A 17,109-nucleotide genomic window follows, 5' to 3' on the forward strand; every position below is an offset into this window, starting at 1 on the left:
AAGAGTTTAATATGTGATCACATAACAACCAACTCAAGAACAGCTTCTTTCCTGAATGGACCTACCTCGCATTAAGCTGATCTTTCTCTGCACCCTAACTATGACTGTAACACTATGTTCTACACCCTCTCCTTTCCTTCTCTATGAACGGTATATTTTGTCTGTATAGCATGCAAGAAATAATACTTTTCACTGTATACTAATACATGATATTATCAAACTAGAAAGAGTGCAGAAAAGATTTACTAGGATGCTACTGGGACTTGATGGATTGAGTTATAAGGAAAGGCTGAATAGACTGGACTTTTTTCTCTGGAGCGTAGGAGGCTGAGAGGTGATTTTATAGAGGTCTATAAAATAATGAGGGGCACAGATCAGCTAGATAGTCAATATCTTTTCCCAAAGGTAGGGGAACCTAAAACTAGAGGACATAGGTTTAAGGTGAGAGGGGAGAGACAGAAAAGTGTCCAGAGGGACAAGTTTTTCACAGAGAGGTTGCTGAGTGTCTGGAACGAGTTGCCAGAGGTGGTAGTAGAGGCGGGTACAATTTTAAAAAGGGAAGGAGGTTAGCAATCAGGGCTGGCCATTGGGGTGGGGGGCAGCCTCCTGGGGATTGGGACTGCCGGTATGGAGGGGGTGGTGGCAGGAAATCGAGGTGGGCTGGGGATCAGTTGTATTCGGGGGTGGGGGGCTAGCAATAACACCATGGGGGGGATGTCACAGTCAGCAACGCAGGATTGCAGAGCTGGCCAGCAGACAGGAGGCCGGCCTTCAGACAGTGGCCGCTGCGCACGTACCGATCTCAGTCCTGACAGATCAGCGCATGCACAGTGGCCTGCTCAGCGCTACGCTGCCGGCTTTTCAACGGGATTTACGCTGAGGCGCTCTGCAGTGCACAGAGTGTGGGAGATCCCAGGACCACCCCCTCCCCACCCACCCCAGCATAGTGCACAGAGTTTGGGAGATCCAGGGGCACCCCCTCCGCCCTGGCATAATGCAGAGCGTGGGAGATCCTTTCCTAAACTCCCACTGAAAAAACCGGGGGGATTTACTCCAGTTTTTACGTGAATTTGTCACTTAGAATCTTTTGGGGAGAATCGCCCCCATCATATAAATGGAAATTGTTGTTACTGAAAGCTGCCCGAGGATCATAAAAAACTAAGTAATTTACTAATATTGGGGAGGCGGTGGCGTAGCGGTATTGTCACTACACCAGTAATCCAGAGACCTAGGGTAATGCTCTGGGGACCTGGGTTCGAATCTCACTATGGCAAATGGTGAAATTTGAATTCATTAAAAATCTGGAATTAAGAATCTACTGATGGCCATGAAACCATTGTCAATTGTTGGAAAAACCCATCTGGTTCACTAATGTCCTTTAGGGAAGGAAATCTGCCGTCCTCACCCGCTCTGGCCTACATGTACATAGAACATAGAACATTACAGCGCAGAACAGGCCCTTCGGCCCACGATGTTGCGCCGACCAGTTACAAAACAATGACCCACTAAACTAAACCAAACCCTTTTCGTCCATAAACCTATCCACGGATCTCTTAAACGCCCCCAAACTAGGCGCATTTACAACTGCAGCAGGCAGAGCATTCCAATCCCTCACCACCCTCTGGGTAAAGAACCTACCCCTGACTTCCGTCCTATAACTACCCCCCCTTAATTTAAAGCCATGTCCCCTCGTGCTAGATTTCTCCATCAGAGGAAAAAGGCTATCACTATCCACGCTATCTAAACCTCTAATCATCTTATATGTTTCAATAAGATCCCCTCTTAGCCGCCTTCTTTCCAGCGAAAACAACCCCAAATCCCTCAGCCTCTCCTCATAGGACCTCCCCTCCATACCAGGCAACATCCTGGTAAACCTCCTCTGCACCCTCTCCAAAGCCTCCACATCCTTCCTGTAATGTGGGGACCAGAACTGCACACAGTACTCCAAGTGCGGCTGCACCAGAGTTGTGTACAGTTGCAACATAACGCTGCGACTCCTAAATTCAATCCCCCTACCAATAAACGCCAAGACACCGTATGCCTTCTTAACAACCTTATCTACTTGATTCCCAACTTTCAGGGATCTATGTACACATACACCTAGATCCCTCTGCTCATCCACACTATTCAAAGTCCTCCCGTTAGCCCTATACTCGACACATCTGTTATTCCTACCAAAGTGAATTACCTCACACTTCTCCGCATTAAACTCCATCCGCCACCTCGCGGCCCAGCTCTGCAACCTGTCTAAGTCTTCCTGCAAACTATGACACCCTGCCTCACTATCTACCACACCTCTGACTTTGGTGTCATCAGCAAATTTACTAATCCACCCAACTATACCCTCATCCAGATCATTAATAAAAATTACAAACAGCAGTAGCCCCGAAACAGATCCCTGAGGCACACCACTCGTAACCGAACTCCATGATGAATATTTACCATCAACCACCACCCTCTGTCTCCTATCTGCTAGCCAATTCCTGATCCAATTTCCTAGATCTCCCCCAATCCCATACATCTGCATTTTCTGCAGAAGCCTACCATGGTGAACCTTATCAAACGCCTTACTAAAATCCATATACACCACGTCCACTGCCTTACCCCCATCCACCTCTTTGGTCACTTTCTCAAAAAACTCAATAAGGTTAGTAAGGCATGACCTACCCGCCACAAAACCATGCTGACTATCTCCAATCAATTCATTACTCTCCAAATAACTATAAATCCTATCCCTAATAATTTTTTCTAAAACCTTGCCCACAACAGAAGTGAGACTCACCGGTCTATAATTCCCGGGGAAGTCTCTGTTCCCCTTCTTAAACAATGGGACAACATTCGCTAACCTCCAATCTTCCGGTACTATACCAGAGGCCAACGACGACCTGAAGATCAGAGCCAGAGGCTCTGCAATCACTTCTCTTGCCTCCCAGAGAATCCTGGGGTAAATCCCATCCGGACCAGGGGACTTATCTATTTTCAGACCCTCCAGAATATCCAGCACATCCTCCTTATCAACTGTAACACTGTCAATTCTACTCCCCTGCAACCCAGTGTCCTCCTCAGCTATATCCATGTCCCCCTGCGTGAACACCGAAGAGAAATATTGGTTCAATGCCTCTCCAATCTCCTCCGGTTCCACACATAACTTCCCTCTGCTGTCTATAACTGGCCCTAATCTTGCCCTAACCAACCTTCTGTTCTTGACATACCTATAGAACGCCTTAGGATTCTCCTTAACCCTATCAGCCAAAGTCTTCTCATGTCCTCTTTTAGCCCTTCTTAGCTCACTCTTCAACTCCCTCCTAGCCAATCTAAAGTTTTCTAGTGCACTACCCGAGCCCTCACGTCTCATCCGAACATAAGCCTCCTTTTTCCTTTTAACCAACGAATCAACTTTTTTGGTGCACCACGGTTCCCTAGCCCTACCAATTCCTCCTTGCCTGACAGGGACATACCTATCATGGACATGTAAGTCTTAAATGCCCTCTGAAATGGCCCAGCAAGCCACTCAGTTCAAGGGAAATTCGGAATGGGCAACAAATGCTGGCCCAGATAATAAATGAATTTAAAAAATCTTTCAGAGACTCCAGTCCCGTGCCATATGACTGGTAACTCGGGTGGGCAATAAATAATGACTTGTCTCTGTTGTCCACACCCCAAGAACACTAGTCAGTTAGCAGCAGAGATGTAGATTCCCTGCAGAAAGAGACCAGTTGGCCCATCGAGCCTGCACTGACTCTCTGAAAAAGCATCTTATCTAGGCCAATCACACCCCACACTATCCCCATTACCCAAAACATTTGCCATGGCTAATCCATCTACATAAGAACATAAGAAATAAGAAATAGGAGCAGGAGTAGGCCATCTAGCCCTTCAAGCCTGCCCTGCCATTCAATAAGATCATGGCTGATCTGAAGTGGATCAGTTCCACTTACCCGCCTGCTCCCCATAACCCTTATTTCCCTTATCGATCAGAAATCTATCTACCCGTGATTTAAACATATTCAACGAGGTAACTTCTACCACTTCAATGGGCAGAGAATTCCAGAGATTCACCACCCTCTGAGAGAAGAAGTTCCTCCTCAACTCTGTTCTAAACTGCACCCCCCCTTATTTTGAGGCTGTGCCCTGTAGTTCTGGTTTCCTTTCTATGCTGAAAGAATCTCTCTACCTCTACCCTATCTAGCCCCTTCATTATCTTGTACGTTTCTATAACATCCCCCCTCAGCCTTCTAAACTCGAACGAGCACAGGCCCAATCTACTCAATCTCTCCTCATAAGCAAACCTCCTCATCTCCAGTATCAGCCTGGTGAACCTTCTCTGTACTCCCTCCAAGGCCAATATATCCTTTTGCAAATAAGGGGACCAAAACTGCACACAGTACTCTAGTTGCGGCCTCACCAGTGCCCTGTACAGTTGCAGCAAGACCTCCTTTTATATTCCATCCCCCTCGCTATAAAGGCCAACATTCTATTCACCTTCTTGATCATCTGCTGCACCTGCAGACTGGGTTTTTGCGACTCGTGCACAAGGACCCCTAGGTCCCTCTGCACCGTAGCATGCTGCAACTTTTCACCATTTAAATAATATTCCATCCTACTATTATTTCTTCCAAAGTGGATAACCTCACATTTGCCAACATTATACTCCATCTGCCAGGTCCTCGCCCACTCACTCAGCCTATCCAAATTTCTCTGCAGACTTTCCGCGTCCTTCACTCAATTTGCTTTTCCACTCATCTTCGTGTCATCAGCAAACTTTGTTACCCTACACTCAGTCCCCTCCTCCAGATCATCTATGTATATGGTAAACAGTTGAGGCCCCAGCACCGATCCCTGCGGCATGCCACTAGTCACCAACTGCCAACCAGAAAAACACCCATTTATTCCAAACTTACTTACACACCTTTGGACACGAAGGGGCAATTACCTAACCTACACATCTGTGGAGTGTGGGAGGAAACCAGAACATCCACAGAAAAGCCACACAGACACGAGGAGAATGTGCAGACTCCACACAGTCACCCAAGGCTGGAATTGAACCTGGGTCCCTGGCACTGTGAGGCAGCAGGCCATTTCAGAGTTAACACTGTGCCCGCCCTCATGATGACAATGGGGTGGCTGTTATGGTAACTTACGTGGCCCGGTGTGCAGTTTTGCCTGAAAGTAAGTACTTTGTTGGAAAGCTATGTTAAAGGCACAATATAAATCCAGTCTTCTTAAACAGGTTGTTGATTAAGTTGGAAAACAGTTGTTGACATGGTGAAAATGTCAGGCGATAGGTTTAAGCCAACATAACAATGAATGATACAGTCACATTGACCTGACTTTGCATTGTGTTGTTTCCTCTCACAGACGCAGTTACTCTCCTCAGCATTTCCAGTTACGCAATAAGAAAATGTATTCTCATTTCCTTCAAAAAAAAAGACAGTTTTCTTTTTTAAATAAGATTGCACTAATATGAAACAGATAACGATAGGATTGAACTGGAGAGAGCGCAGAGGAGATTCACCAGGATTTTGCCTGGGATGGAAAGTTTCAGCTATGAGGAGACTGGAGATTCAATGGGAAGGCACAGTGGCAATAGAGCAGCATGGTGGCACAGTGGTTAGCACTTCTGCCTCACAGTGCCAGGGACACGGGTTTGATTCCCAGCTCGGGTCACTGTCTGTGTGGAGTCTGCATGTTGTCCCCGTGTCTGCATGGGTTTCCTCCGCATATTCCTGTTTCCTCTCACAGTCTGAAAGATGTGAGGGTTAGGTTGATTGGCCATGATATCAGGGGGATTAGCAGGGTAAATATGTGGGGTTACGGGAATAGAGCCTGGGTGGGATTGTGGTCAGTGCAGACTCGTTGGGCTGAATGGCCTCCTTCTGCACAGTAGGATTCTATGAATAAACAGACAGACCTATAATCAATTATTTTTAATAATCATGAGGGAAGGTATAACTGTGAATGATTTTTTTTGTCAGTGATAAATGATAGCGGCTATAAACAAGGATAACATGATTAATTCTGATGCACAGCTCCACCACTAGCCAGTCTATTATAACTGCTATCTGTAAATAGCCTCTTGCTGCTGAAAATGATGCTGCAACAGCAAGGATGAAGTGCAGGGATGTTATTTTAAATCTCATTTTGCAGAGGAGGACAGACACGAATATTCCAAACTGTCAGGTATTTACGGACAGGAACTCCAGAGTGACCAAACGTTAATCTTTAATTAAGGGGCAGCACGGTGGTTAGCATTGCTGCCTCACAGCGCCAGGGACCCGGGTTCGATTCCGGCCTCGGGTCACTGTGTGTGTGTGTGTGTGTGTGTGTGTGTGTGTGTGTGTGTGTGTGTGTGTGTGTGTGTGCATGTTCTCCACATGTCTGCGTGGGTTTCCTCCGGGTGCTCCAGTTTCCTCCCATAGTCCAAAGGTGTGCGGGTTAGGTGGATTGGCCATGCTAAACTGTCTCCAGTGTCAGGGGGACTAGCTGGGTAAATACTTTGGGTTACAGGGATAGGGCCTGGGTGGGATTGTTGTCGGTGCTGACTGGCCTCCTTCTACACTGTAGGGATTCTATGATTCTGAAATCTCTCGACAAAGGCGAGGTCAGGACAGCTTCAATTGCGCTTGCTGGAAATGTACTCGTCCTGTTCCGGCCCTGGGTGTGAAAGGAACACACACAATAATCCCTCTCAAATACAAACACATGCTGCTGTTACTCTACTTCACTACCAGTAAGCATCCCAAATCTGACTGAATCAATCAGCAACAAACTTCAAACTGATGTCTCACTTGGAACTACAAAAGGTCGTGAATGTAGCCCATTCCTTCACACAAACCAGCCTCCCATCCATTGACTCTGTCTACACTTCCTGCTGCCTCGGCAAAGCAGCCAGCATAATTAAGGACCCCACATACCCCGGACATTCTCTCTTCTACCTTCTTCCTTCGGGAAAAAGATACAAAAGTCTGAGGTCACGTAACAACCGACTCAAGAGCAGCTTCTTCCCTGCTGCTGTCAGACTTTTGAACGGACCTACCTCGCATTAAGTTGATCTTTCTCTACACCCTAGCTATGACTGTAACACTACCTTCTGCACTCTCTCGTTTCATTCTCTATGAATGTTATGCTTTGTCTGTATAGCGCACAAGAAACTTTTCACTGTATGTTTTTCACTGTATGTTAATACATGTGATAATAATAACTCAAATCAAAGTAACAGCTCCCCCCCCGCCGTCCCCGGCAGTTAACAACTTATTAAACCTGCAACAAGCTGCTTCAGGAACAAAAGCACAGACAAATCTGCAAAATGCACAAGGAGGAAAGTTAAACTTGATGATAATCCACTTTGGGCTTTCAATTACCTGCCAGCGTCTTGTTTGTACTTTCGGTTCACTTCCCCCTTGCTTGAGATTGTCACAAACCCGCGGCTGACAGCTTGTTACGCCACATGCAGTGGTCTGAAGTTTTGTCTGCACTCCCTGCTACTCTCGTCCCTGTGGCTGGTGACAACGCTTGCCTCCTGGGTCACTTCTGGCCAAGGGCCGACGGGTGGTACGGATCTCATGACTTACAGGAAACCCAGCTGCTGAGTCCTTTCAGCCTGACTGATTGTGCTTTCGGTTGTTGGTAACTTGGTTTGAAATTCCCCTGACGGCTGCACCAACCTCTCCTCCCCCCAGGGTTACTAACTCTCCAGGATAGCTGTGGAATCTGCTGCGGCAGGCAACACAGGCACCAAGAAAAGAATCAACACTGCACTGAAAAAAATTGTGGATCTCTTTCATTTTCCTCTCAACACTTTTGTTTATTAATTATACAAACATTTCTGCTGTGATAAAAGGAAGGCTGTTTGACTGAACGCGGATGGGGTTTAAGAGATTAAACCTCCAGGAATGCGTCTAATTGGAGTTCTTTGTTCAAGGTCACACTCAGGTTGGATAGGGCAAGCCCTTAATCGAACTCCTTGCCTGCTCCAAAAATCAATTCAAATTGAATCCAATTCATGGTCCCCACAAGGGACAAACAAGATCCAAGCTGACAAAATAAGGCATTGTGCCACACAGAATCTCAGAAAGAGGCCATTTGGCCCATCAAGTCTGTACCAACCACAATCCCACCCAAGTCCTATCCCTGCAACCCCGCATATTTACCCTGCTAATCCTCCTGACACTAAGGGTGAATTTAGCATGGCCTATCAATCTAACCCTCACATCTTTGGACTGTGGGAGAAAACCAGAGCACCTGGAGGAAACCCATGCAGACACGGGGAGAATGTGTGAACTCCACACAAACAGTGACCTGAGGCCAGAATAGAACCTGGGTCCCTGGCACTGTGAGGCAGCAGTGCTAACCACTGTGCTGCCCTCGGCCACCAAGCCACCCTTGAGTTAAACAGTCTTCTCCTGTTCCAATGTTAATGCACATCCTCTGGTATAAAAATGAAACACTGCTCTATTTAAATTGGCATTTGGGATGTTCCGGTTTCCTCCCACACTCCAAAGATGTGCCGGTTAGGTGAATTGGCCATGGTAAATTGACCCTTAGTGTCCCCAAGATGTGTAGGGTAGGAGGACTAGCAGGGTACATGCATGGGATTATGGGGATAGGGTGGACAGGGGTGGGGTTGGCCTACATAAGACACACTATTGGAGAGTTGGTGCAGACTCAATGGGCTTGGTGTGGCTCCTAATCAGCCCAAGACCGCAAGAAACTATGAATGGTTGTAAACGAAGCCCGGTCCATCTCGCAAACCAGCCTCCCATCCATTGACTCCATCTATATTTCCTTCTGCCTCAGCAAAGCAGCCAGCATAATCAAGAACACCACGCATCCCAGACATTCTCTCTTCCACCAAGTCTGAGGTTACGCAACAGTCAACTCAAGAACAGCTTCTTCCCTGCTGCTGTCAGACTTTTAAATGGACCTAACTCGCATTAAGCTGATCTTTCTCTACACCCTAGCAATGATTGTAACATTACATTCTGCACTTCCTCCTTTCCTTCTCTATGAACGGTATGCTTTGACAGTATAGCACACAACAAACAATACCTTTGACTGTATGCTAATCCACGTCACAATAACAAATCAAATCAAATCAGTACAATAATAGGGGAGTGTTGCGACAGCACTGCTGTCTTCGTTCAGTGGTGGTGAATAGTAAATAGTCTCACAACACGAGGTTACCTGGTGTTGTGAGACTACTTACTGTGCCTACCACAGTTCAGCGCCGGTAACTGCACATCAGTGGTGATGTAATCAGGGATCCCAACGTTAAAACTTTGCTACCTGTGGGATCTTGCTGTGCCCAAATGGGCTGCTGTGTTTCTTGTGTTGAAGCAGTAGCTAGATTTTTTTTTGAAAAGCTGCTTCATTAGTTGCATTTGTCACATCCTGGGTTTTGCAAAGATTTTTGCAGAAATACAAGCTTCCTTTTCTTTTTGATTTGGTTACTTCTCTGATCTGCTGCACTAATTCAAAAAGTGGAAGTCACTGCTTGGAAGTCAATCGCACTGAAGGGATAATCCAATCACGCTCAAGACAGTTTCGTTAGCTTTCAACAGATTTGGAGAAGTGATTCATTTGAAGGCTGTAGCTATGCAGTACATTACATGCTTTTTATTGTTCTTCCCCGGGCACCGTAGCTCAGGCTCAACAATGTAAAGCTGTTGCCTAGTGTTACTCACCCTGTGGTGTAACCTGTACTGAAGGCAGCACTTCTGCTTAAGCCTAATCCCTACAAATGGCAAGTCCCGTGACAAACTATGCTCTGTTATCTGGTAAAATCAGTATCTCACAACACCAGGTTAAAGTCCAACAGGTTTGTCTGGTATTAAATGCCACTAGCTTTCGGAATGCTGTTCCTTCGTCAGGTGAGGAGCTCTCTACCAAGTAAACCTATTGAACTTTAACCTAGTGTTGTGAGATTTCTTACTGTGTTTATCCGAGTCCAACGCCAGCATCTCCACATCCGGTAAAATGCCAGCGTTCGCTGCCACAATCAGATGCCTTTGTTTTAGAAACAGACACGGCTAATTTTCTTTCATACAATACACCAACAGAGTAAGGGAGACTTCAGCACTGGCACAATGTAATGACTTCAACAAATGAGGTGGGCACCTTGCAGTATGAGCTCCCTGATTGTGGTTAGAACATAAGAAACAGGAGCAGGAGTAGGCCATCTGGCCCTTCGAGCCTGCCCCGCCATTCAATAAGATCATGGCTGATCTGAAGTGGCTCAGTTCCACTTTCCCACTTTCTCCCCATAACCCTTAATTCCCTTGTCTGCCAAAAACCTATCTACCCGTGTCTTAAATATATTCAGTGGGGTAGCCTCCACCACTTCAACGGGCAGAGAATTCCAGAGATTCACCACCCTTTGAGTGAAGAAGTTCCTCCTCAACTCCGTTCTAAACTGCGCCCCCCCCTTATCTTGAGGCTGTGCCCTTGAAGATTGGAGGACAGCAAATGTTGTCCCATTGTTTAAGAAGGGGAGCAGAGACTTCCCTGGGAATTATAGACCGGTGAGTCTTACTTCTGTGGTGGGTAAGGTTTTGGAAAGGATTATTAGAGACAGGATTTATAGTTATTTGGAGAGTAATGAATTGATTAGAGACAGTCAGCATGGTTTTGTAGCGGGTAGGTCGTGCCTTACTAACCTTATCGAGTTCTTTGAGAAAGTGACCAAAGAGGTGGATAGGGGTAAGGCAGTTGACGTGGTGTATATGGATTTTAGTAAGGCGTTTGATAAGGTTCACCATGGTAGGCTTCTGCAGAAAATGCAGATGTATGGGATTGGGGGTGATCTAGGTAATTGGATCAGGAATTGGCTAGCAGATAGGAGACAGAGGGTGGTGGTTGATGGTAAATATTCGTCATGGAGTTCGGTTACGAGTGGTGTGCCTCAGGGATCTGTTTTGGGGCCACTGCTGTTTGTAATTTTTATTAATGATCTGGATGAGGGTATAGTTGGGTGGATTAGTAAGTTTGCTGATGACACCAAAGTCGGAGGTGTGGTAGATTGTGAGGAAGGGTGTCATAGTTTGCAGGGTGACTTAGAAAGGTTGCAGAGCTGGGCCGCGAGGTGGTGGATGGAGTTTAATGTGGAGAAGTGTGAGGTAATTCATTTCGGTAGGAATAACAGATGTGTTGAGTATAGGGCTAACGGGAGGACTTTGAATAGTGTGGAGGAGCAGAGGGATCTAGGTGTATGTGTACATAGATCCCTGAAAGTTGGGAATCAAGTAGATAAGGTTGTTAAGAAGGCATACGGTGTCTTGGCGTTTATTGGTAGGGGGATTGAATTTAGGAGTCGCAGCGTCATGATGCAACTGTACACAACTCTGGTGCGGCAGCACTTGGGGTATTGTGTGCAGTTCTGGTCCCCACATTACAGGAAGGATGTAGAGGCTTTGGAGAGGGTGCAGAGGAGGTTTACCAGGATGTTGCCTGGTATGGAGGGGAGATCCTATGAGGAGAGACTGAGAGATTTGGGGTTGTTTTCGCTGGAAAGAAGGCGGCTAAGAGGGGACCTTATTGAAACACATAAGATGATTAGAGGTTTAGACAGGGTGGATAGTGATAGCCTTTTTCCTAGGATGGAGAAAGCTAGCATGAGGGGGCACGGCTTTAAATTAAGGGGGGGTAGTTATAGGACTGATGTCAGGGGTAGGTTCTTTACCCAGAGGGTGGTGAGGGACTGGAATGCCTTGCCAGCTGCAGTTGTAAATGCGCCTAGTTTGGGGGCGTTTAAGAGATCTGTGGATAGGTTTATGGACGAAATGGGATTGGTTTAGATTAGTGGGTTAGTGTTTTTTTTTAAAAGCTGGTCGGCGCAACATCGTGGGCCGAAGGGCCTGTTCTGCGCTGTAATGTTCTATGTTCTAGTCCTGCTGTCCTTTCTGAGCGGGAAGAATTTCTCTACCTCTACCCTATCCATCCCTTTCATTATCTTATATGTCTCTAAGATCCCCCCTCATCCTTCTAAACTCCAACTTGTTTGTCCAATTGTTTGTCCAATCAGGGAGCTCATACTCAAAGGGGCCAACCGCATGGGGCCTCGTTGAAGTTACTACACCCAACAGGGCTACTCAGTTGCCAGATTTGGTCACAATATGAGGATTGGGAAATATCAAAGTTGCATTTTACAACCCCACAGAAATAAAAAGTGTGCCCCACAAATGATTCCAGCGTGGACAGAGGCCATTTGGCCCGTCGTGTCCCATGCCAGCTCTCTGTAAGTAAAATCTCTGCAGCCGCACCATCTTGCCTTTCCCCCTTACATTCCTTTCTCTTCTAATAAATTCTCCAATCCTCTGCTGAGAGCCTAGATTGAAAGTGCTTCCCTGACTACATTCTCACACAGTACAGTCGCTTTTCAGTGATACTTCTTTTGTCAAATGACTGTAAATCAGGGTGCTCTGGTTCTCCACCCTTCTGTTAATTGTGAAAACAGGAAATAAAGATTGTGAAGATGAAAGCAAAGTGAAATTGGATCTTTTAGTCATAGAACCCTACAGTGCAGAAAGAGGCCCTTCGGCCCATTGTGTCTGCACCGAACACAATCCCACCCAGGCCCTATCCCCATATCCCTACATATTATACCCACTAATCCCTCTAAGCTACGCATCCCTGGACATTAGAGGCAATTTCTTAGCATGGCCAATCAACCTAACTGGTTGGAGGGGGTGATGTAAAACAATCGGAATTAAATTTGTTATCCCTGATATTTGGTTCCACTGAAGTTCACTGAATTGGATCTGGGTGGGTTACCATCTAACGTTCACTGCACTTTACACAAGATTTTCAACAATATGTAGGTAGCACTAGCACTTTGAAATTAAGTTGTTAACATATAAATTAGGATCGGGGTAGGCCATCAACCTAGACCCTCGAATCTGCAGGATTTTGCCTCAACTCCATTTTCCTGCCTACTCCCAATAACCTGATCCCTGTATTAGTTAAGAAATTGTCCACCTCTCCTTTAGAAATATTCATTGGCCTGCCTCCACAGTGTGCTGGGAAAGAGAGTTCCAAAGACTCACAACCCACAAAAACATTTTTATGAACTCAATTACCCCTCACTTTTAAACGATGTCCCCTAGTTCATTGTCTATTCCACGAGGGGAAAACATCCTTTCAGCGTCCACACTGACAGGTCTGTCCAAGATCTTATACGTTTCAATCAGGTCCCCTCTCAAAACTCCAATGAATGCGGGCCTTATTCTCGTACGAAACTCCCCCATCCCAGGTATCAGTCAAGTAAAACCTTCTCCGAACTGCTTCCAGTCTTTTCTTAGAAAAGGCGGGCAAAACTGTACGCAGTACTCTCGATGTGATCTCGCCAGGAACTATAACAAATCATCCTTACTGTTATATTCCAATCCCACTGCAACAAACAACTACAATCTATTTGCCTTCCTAATCACTTGCTCTACCAGCATACAAACCTTTCCTGATTCATGTACCAGGACCTCGATCCTTCTGTTCAGAATGCCTCTCTCCATTGCGAACTTATCCTGTAAATTGTAAATAGAGACTCCAGTACAGATCCCTGCAGCACTCCATCTTTCCATCCCAAAAAAGACCCATTATCCCCTAGTCGCTGCTTAATGTTCACTAACCAATCCTCTATTCATGCTAATACGTTACCCATAATCCGTATGCTGTTACTTTGCACAGTAGCCTTTGATATGGCACCTTGTCAAATGCCTTCTGAAATTTAAGTCCAGCACATCTAATGGTTCTCCTTTATCCAAACTATCATAAGAATTTTGGGTTGTTCTAAGGGTGCAAAAGGTCCTATATTGTGGGACAGGATGTGAGACTAATTGGAATCTTCTTTTAAAGAGTCAGCAGAGGAATGATAGACTAAATGGCTACCTTCATTACAACAGTGACTACATTTTGCACATTTTCATTTCCCAACCCCAGCTACTCAGGCCAAAAGATAGGTTAACAGCACAGCGAGCTTATGCACTTTGATATATTGGACAGATGGCATACGTAACTTATTGATCAACTGTTGTTGTCGGTAAAGTACCTAACTAAGCAAAGCAAAGCTTGGTGTATCTTGAATCAAGTATACCCTAAACTGGGGGGAAAAAAATACACAATATGGTCTCGATAGTAACCATGGATCAATGAGCCATTGACTTCTATGTATGGAAGAATTCATTTTACACTTACATACAGACGAACAACTTTATTCTCCTCAAAATTGCACCTTTTCACCATTCAGCCACGTACCTGGGTCTGGCCAACTGCAGAGAACACAGAAACAGAGAGTTATTGAGCGTAGAAATGGGCCATTTGGCCAATCATTGCTAGGCCTTTGAAAGAAATTTGCAATTAGCACCCTTTACTGCCCTTTTTCAAGAATTTATCCAGTTCCCTTTTGAATGTTACTGTAGGATCTGCTAGTGTAACTACAGGAATTACGGTGACCAATATGCTTCTGACGCTTGGACAACCTAAAGAAGGCACCTCACCGCACTGGCAAAGTACCACCAGTGGTGCCTTCTCAAGATCTTTCACATCAGATGTCAAGAAATGTCAAGTCAGCATGGTTTTGTCAAGGGCAGGTCGTGCCTAACGAGCCTGGTTGAGTTCTTCGAAAATGTGACTGAACACATTGACAAAGGAAGTGCAGTGGACGTGGTGTAGATGGACTTCAGCAAGGCGTTTGATAAGGTCCCCCATGCAAGACTTCTTGCGAAGGTGAGAGGGCATGGGATCCAAGGGCCTTTGGCCTTGTGGATCCAGAACTGGCTTGCCTGCAGAAGGCAGAGAGTGGTTGTGGATGGGTCTTTTTCGGCATGGAGGTCAGTCACCAGTGGAGTGCCCCAGGGATCTGTTCTAGGACCCTTGCTGTTTGTCATTTTCGTAAAAGACCTAAATGAGGAAGTGGAGGGATGGGTAAGTAAGTTCGCTGATGACACAAAGGTCGGTGGTGTTGTGGATGGTCTGGAAGGATGTCAAAAGTTGCAGCAGGACATAAATAGGATGCAGGACTGGGCGGAGAAATGGCAGATGGACTTCAACGCGGATAAATGTGTAGTCGTCCATTTTGGCAGAACCAACGGGAGGAACGAGTACACTATCAAGGGCAGGAGTCTTAGTAGTGTTGAAGAGCAGAAGGATCTTGGGGTCCGGGTCCACAGGACTCTTAAATCGGCCTCGCAGGTGGAGGATGTGGTCAAGAAGGCGTATGGTGTACTGGCCTTCATTAATCGAGGGATTGAGTTTAGGATTCGGGAGGTAATGCTGCAACTTTATAAGACCCTTGTCAGGCCTCATTTGGAGTACTGTGCGCAGTTCTGGTCGCCTCACTATAGGAAAGACGTAGAAGCTATTGAAAGGGTACAGAGGAGATTTACAAGAATGTTGCCTGGACTGGGAGGCATGCCTTATGAAGTTAGGTTGAGGGAGCTGGGACTCTTTTCCCTGGAGAGACGAAGGTTGAGAGGCGACCTGATAGAAGTTTATAAAATGTTGAGAGGAGTAGATAGGGTGGATTCTCAGAGGCTATTTCCCCGGGTTGAAATGGTCGCTACGAGAGGACACAGATCTAAGGTGCGGGGAGGAAAGTACAGAAGTGATGTTAGGGGTAAGTTTTTCACTCAGAGGGTGGTGGGTGAATGGAATCGGCTGCTGTCAGTGGTGGTGGAGGCAAACTCGCTGGGGTCTTTCAAAAGACTTCTGGATGAGTATATGGGGTTTAATGGGATTGGGGGTTATAGATAGGTCTATAGATTGGTAGGTGTTGATGTGATTGGCGCAATTCGTGGGCTGAAGGGCCTGTTTGTGCTGTAGTGTTCTATGTTAAATGTGATTTAAAAGCAGTGTCCTCTCCAACAAGCCAACATGCTTAGAATTAAGGTGCTCATCACTCAAAACCAACTAAGTTGGGATGGACATGTCACCTGTACGTCCAACCCAAATGATCTAAACCCAGTTGTGACAAGAAGCTCCCAACAGGATAGCAGAAATGCTTTGGAGAGGCCCTCAAGACTTCCTGCAGGGTCAAACATCCCCACTGATTCGTAACATACTCTGGCTTGTGACCATCCAAAATGGAGAAGTTCAGGTAGACATTGAGAGACTTTGTCAGGAACTTGCGGTGGCAAAGTCATGGATTAACAGAGTGAGCTAACATCCCAACAACTTATCTATCTGACCTACCAAGTACCACCTATGCTACTCCCACACTCCCGCATATGGCAGAGCCCCCGTATTCACAAATGGCACCCACCAGCCATCTCAGAACCCATCAGGCTGGAGAGGGAGCCAGTCTCCTTCTTGCCGAGAGGCTGCCTAAGACGAGCAGCACTGAGATCTGCCATACTGTCACTGCCTTCCAAGTTAAGAAAGCCCATCAAAGCCTCTACCTCAGGAGGCCAAGGAAACGCGACTTGTCTGCTACGATTCAACTTTTACAGATGCACCATAGAAAGCATTCTTTTTGGTTGTATCACAGCTTGGTATGGCTCCTGCTCTGTCCAGAACTGCAAGAAACTTCAAAACGTAACGAACGAAGCCCCGTAAATCACGCAAACAGCCTCCCATCTATTGGCTCCGTCTACACTTACCGCTGCCTCAGAAAAGCAGCCAGAATAATTAAGGACCCCACGCACCCCAGACATTCTCTCTTCTACCTTCTTCCATTGGGAAAAAGATACAAAAGTCTGAGGTCACGTACCAACCGACTCAAGAACAGCTTCTTCCCTGCTGCATTCAGATTTTTGAATGGACCTACCTTGCACTAAGTTGATTTTTCTCTACACCCTAGCTGTCACTATAATACTACATTTTACACTCACTTCTTTCCTTCTCTATATGGCACGCTTTGTCTGTATAGTGTGCAAGAAACAACACTTTTCATTGTACTAATACATGTGACAATAATAAATCAAATCAAAAGCAGTGCGTCAGAGCCACTGTATTCATGCGCAGGACCTATCAGCCATCTCAGAACCCATCCGCTTGGAACAGGGAATTATCATCCTTCTTGTCGAGAGACCACCTAATAAGAGGAGCACTGAGGCAGTGCCACACTTCAGGGTGAGACATTGTTTGTTTATTTATTACTGTCACAAGTAGGCTTACATTAAC

General features: G+C 46.0%; 1 protein-coding gene across 3 annotated transcripts in view; it reads right to left on the minus strand.

Moving 5' to 3' along the window:
• The window catches only part of tmem268 (transmembrane protein 268), a 41,672-nt gene extending 27,413 nt beyond the window's left edge, over positions 1-14,259 (minus strand). For 2 of the 3 annotated variants that reach the window (XM_080182324.1, XM_080182321.1), the window contains exon 1: positions 7,362-7,533. The gene's annotated coding sequence lies outside the window, so the exon portion shown is untranslated. Of the gene's footprint in view, positions 1-7,361; positions 7,534-14,184 lie in introns of those variants that run through there. The other variant, XM_080182323.1, reaches the window with a different exon arrangement.
• Between the last annotated feature and the right edge of the window lie 2,850 nt (positions 14,260-17,109).

The sequence above is a fragment of the Carcharhinus amblyrhynchos genome, unplaced genomic scaffold (assembly GCF_965287045.1).
Source record: "Carcharhinus amblyrhynchos unplaced genomic scaffold, sCarAmb.v2.hapA scaffold_52, whole genome shotgun sequence".
Taxonomy (NCBI): domain Eukaryota; kingdom Metazoa; phylum Chordata; class Chondrichthyes; order Carcharhiniformes; family Carcharhinidae; genus Carcharhinus; species Carcharhinus amblyrhynchos.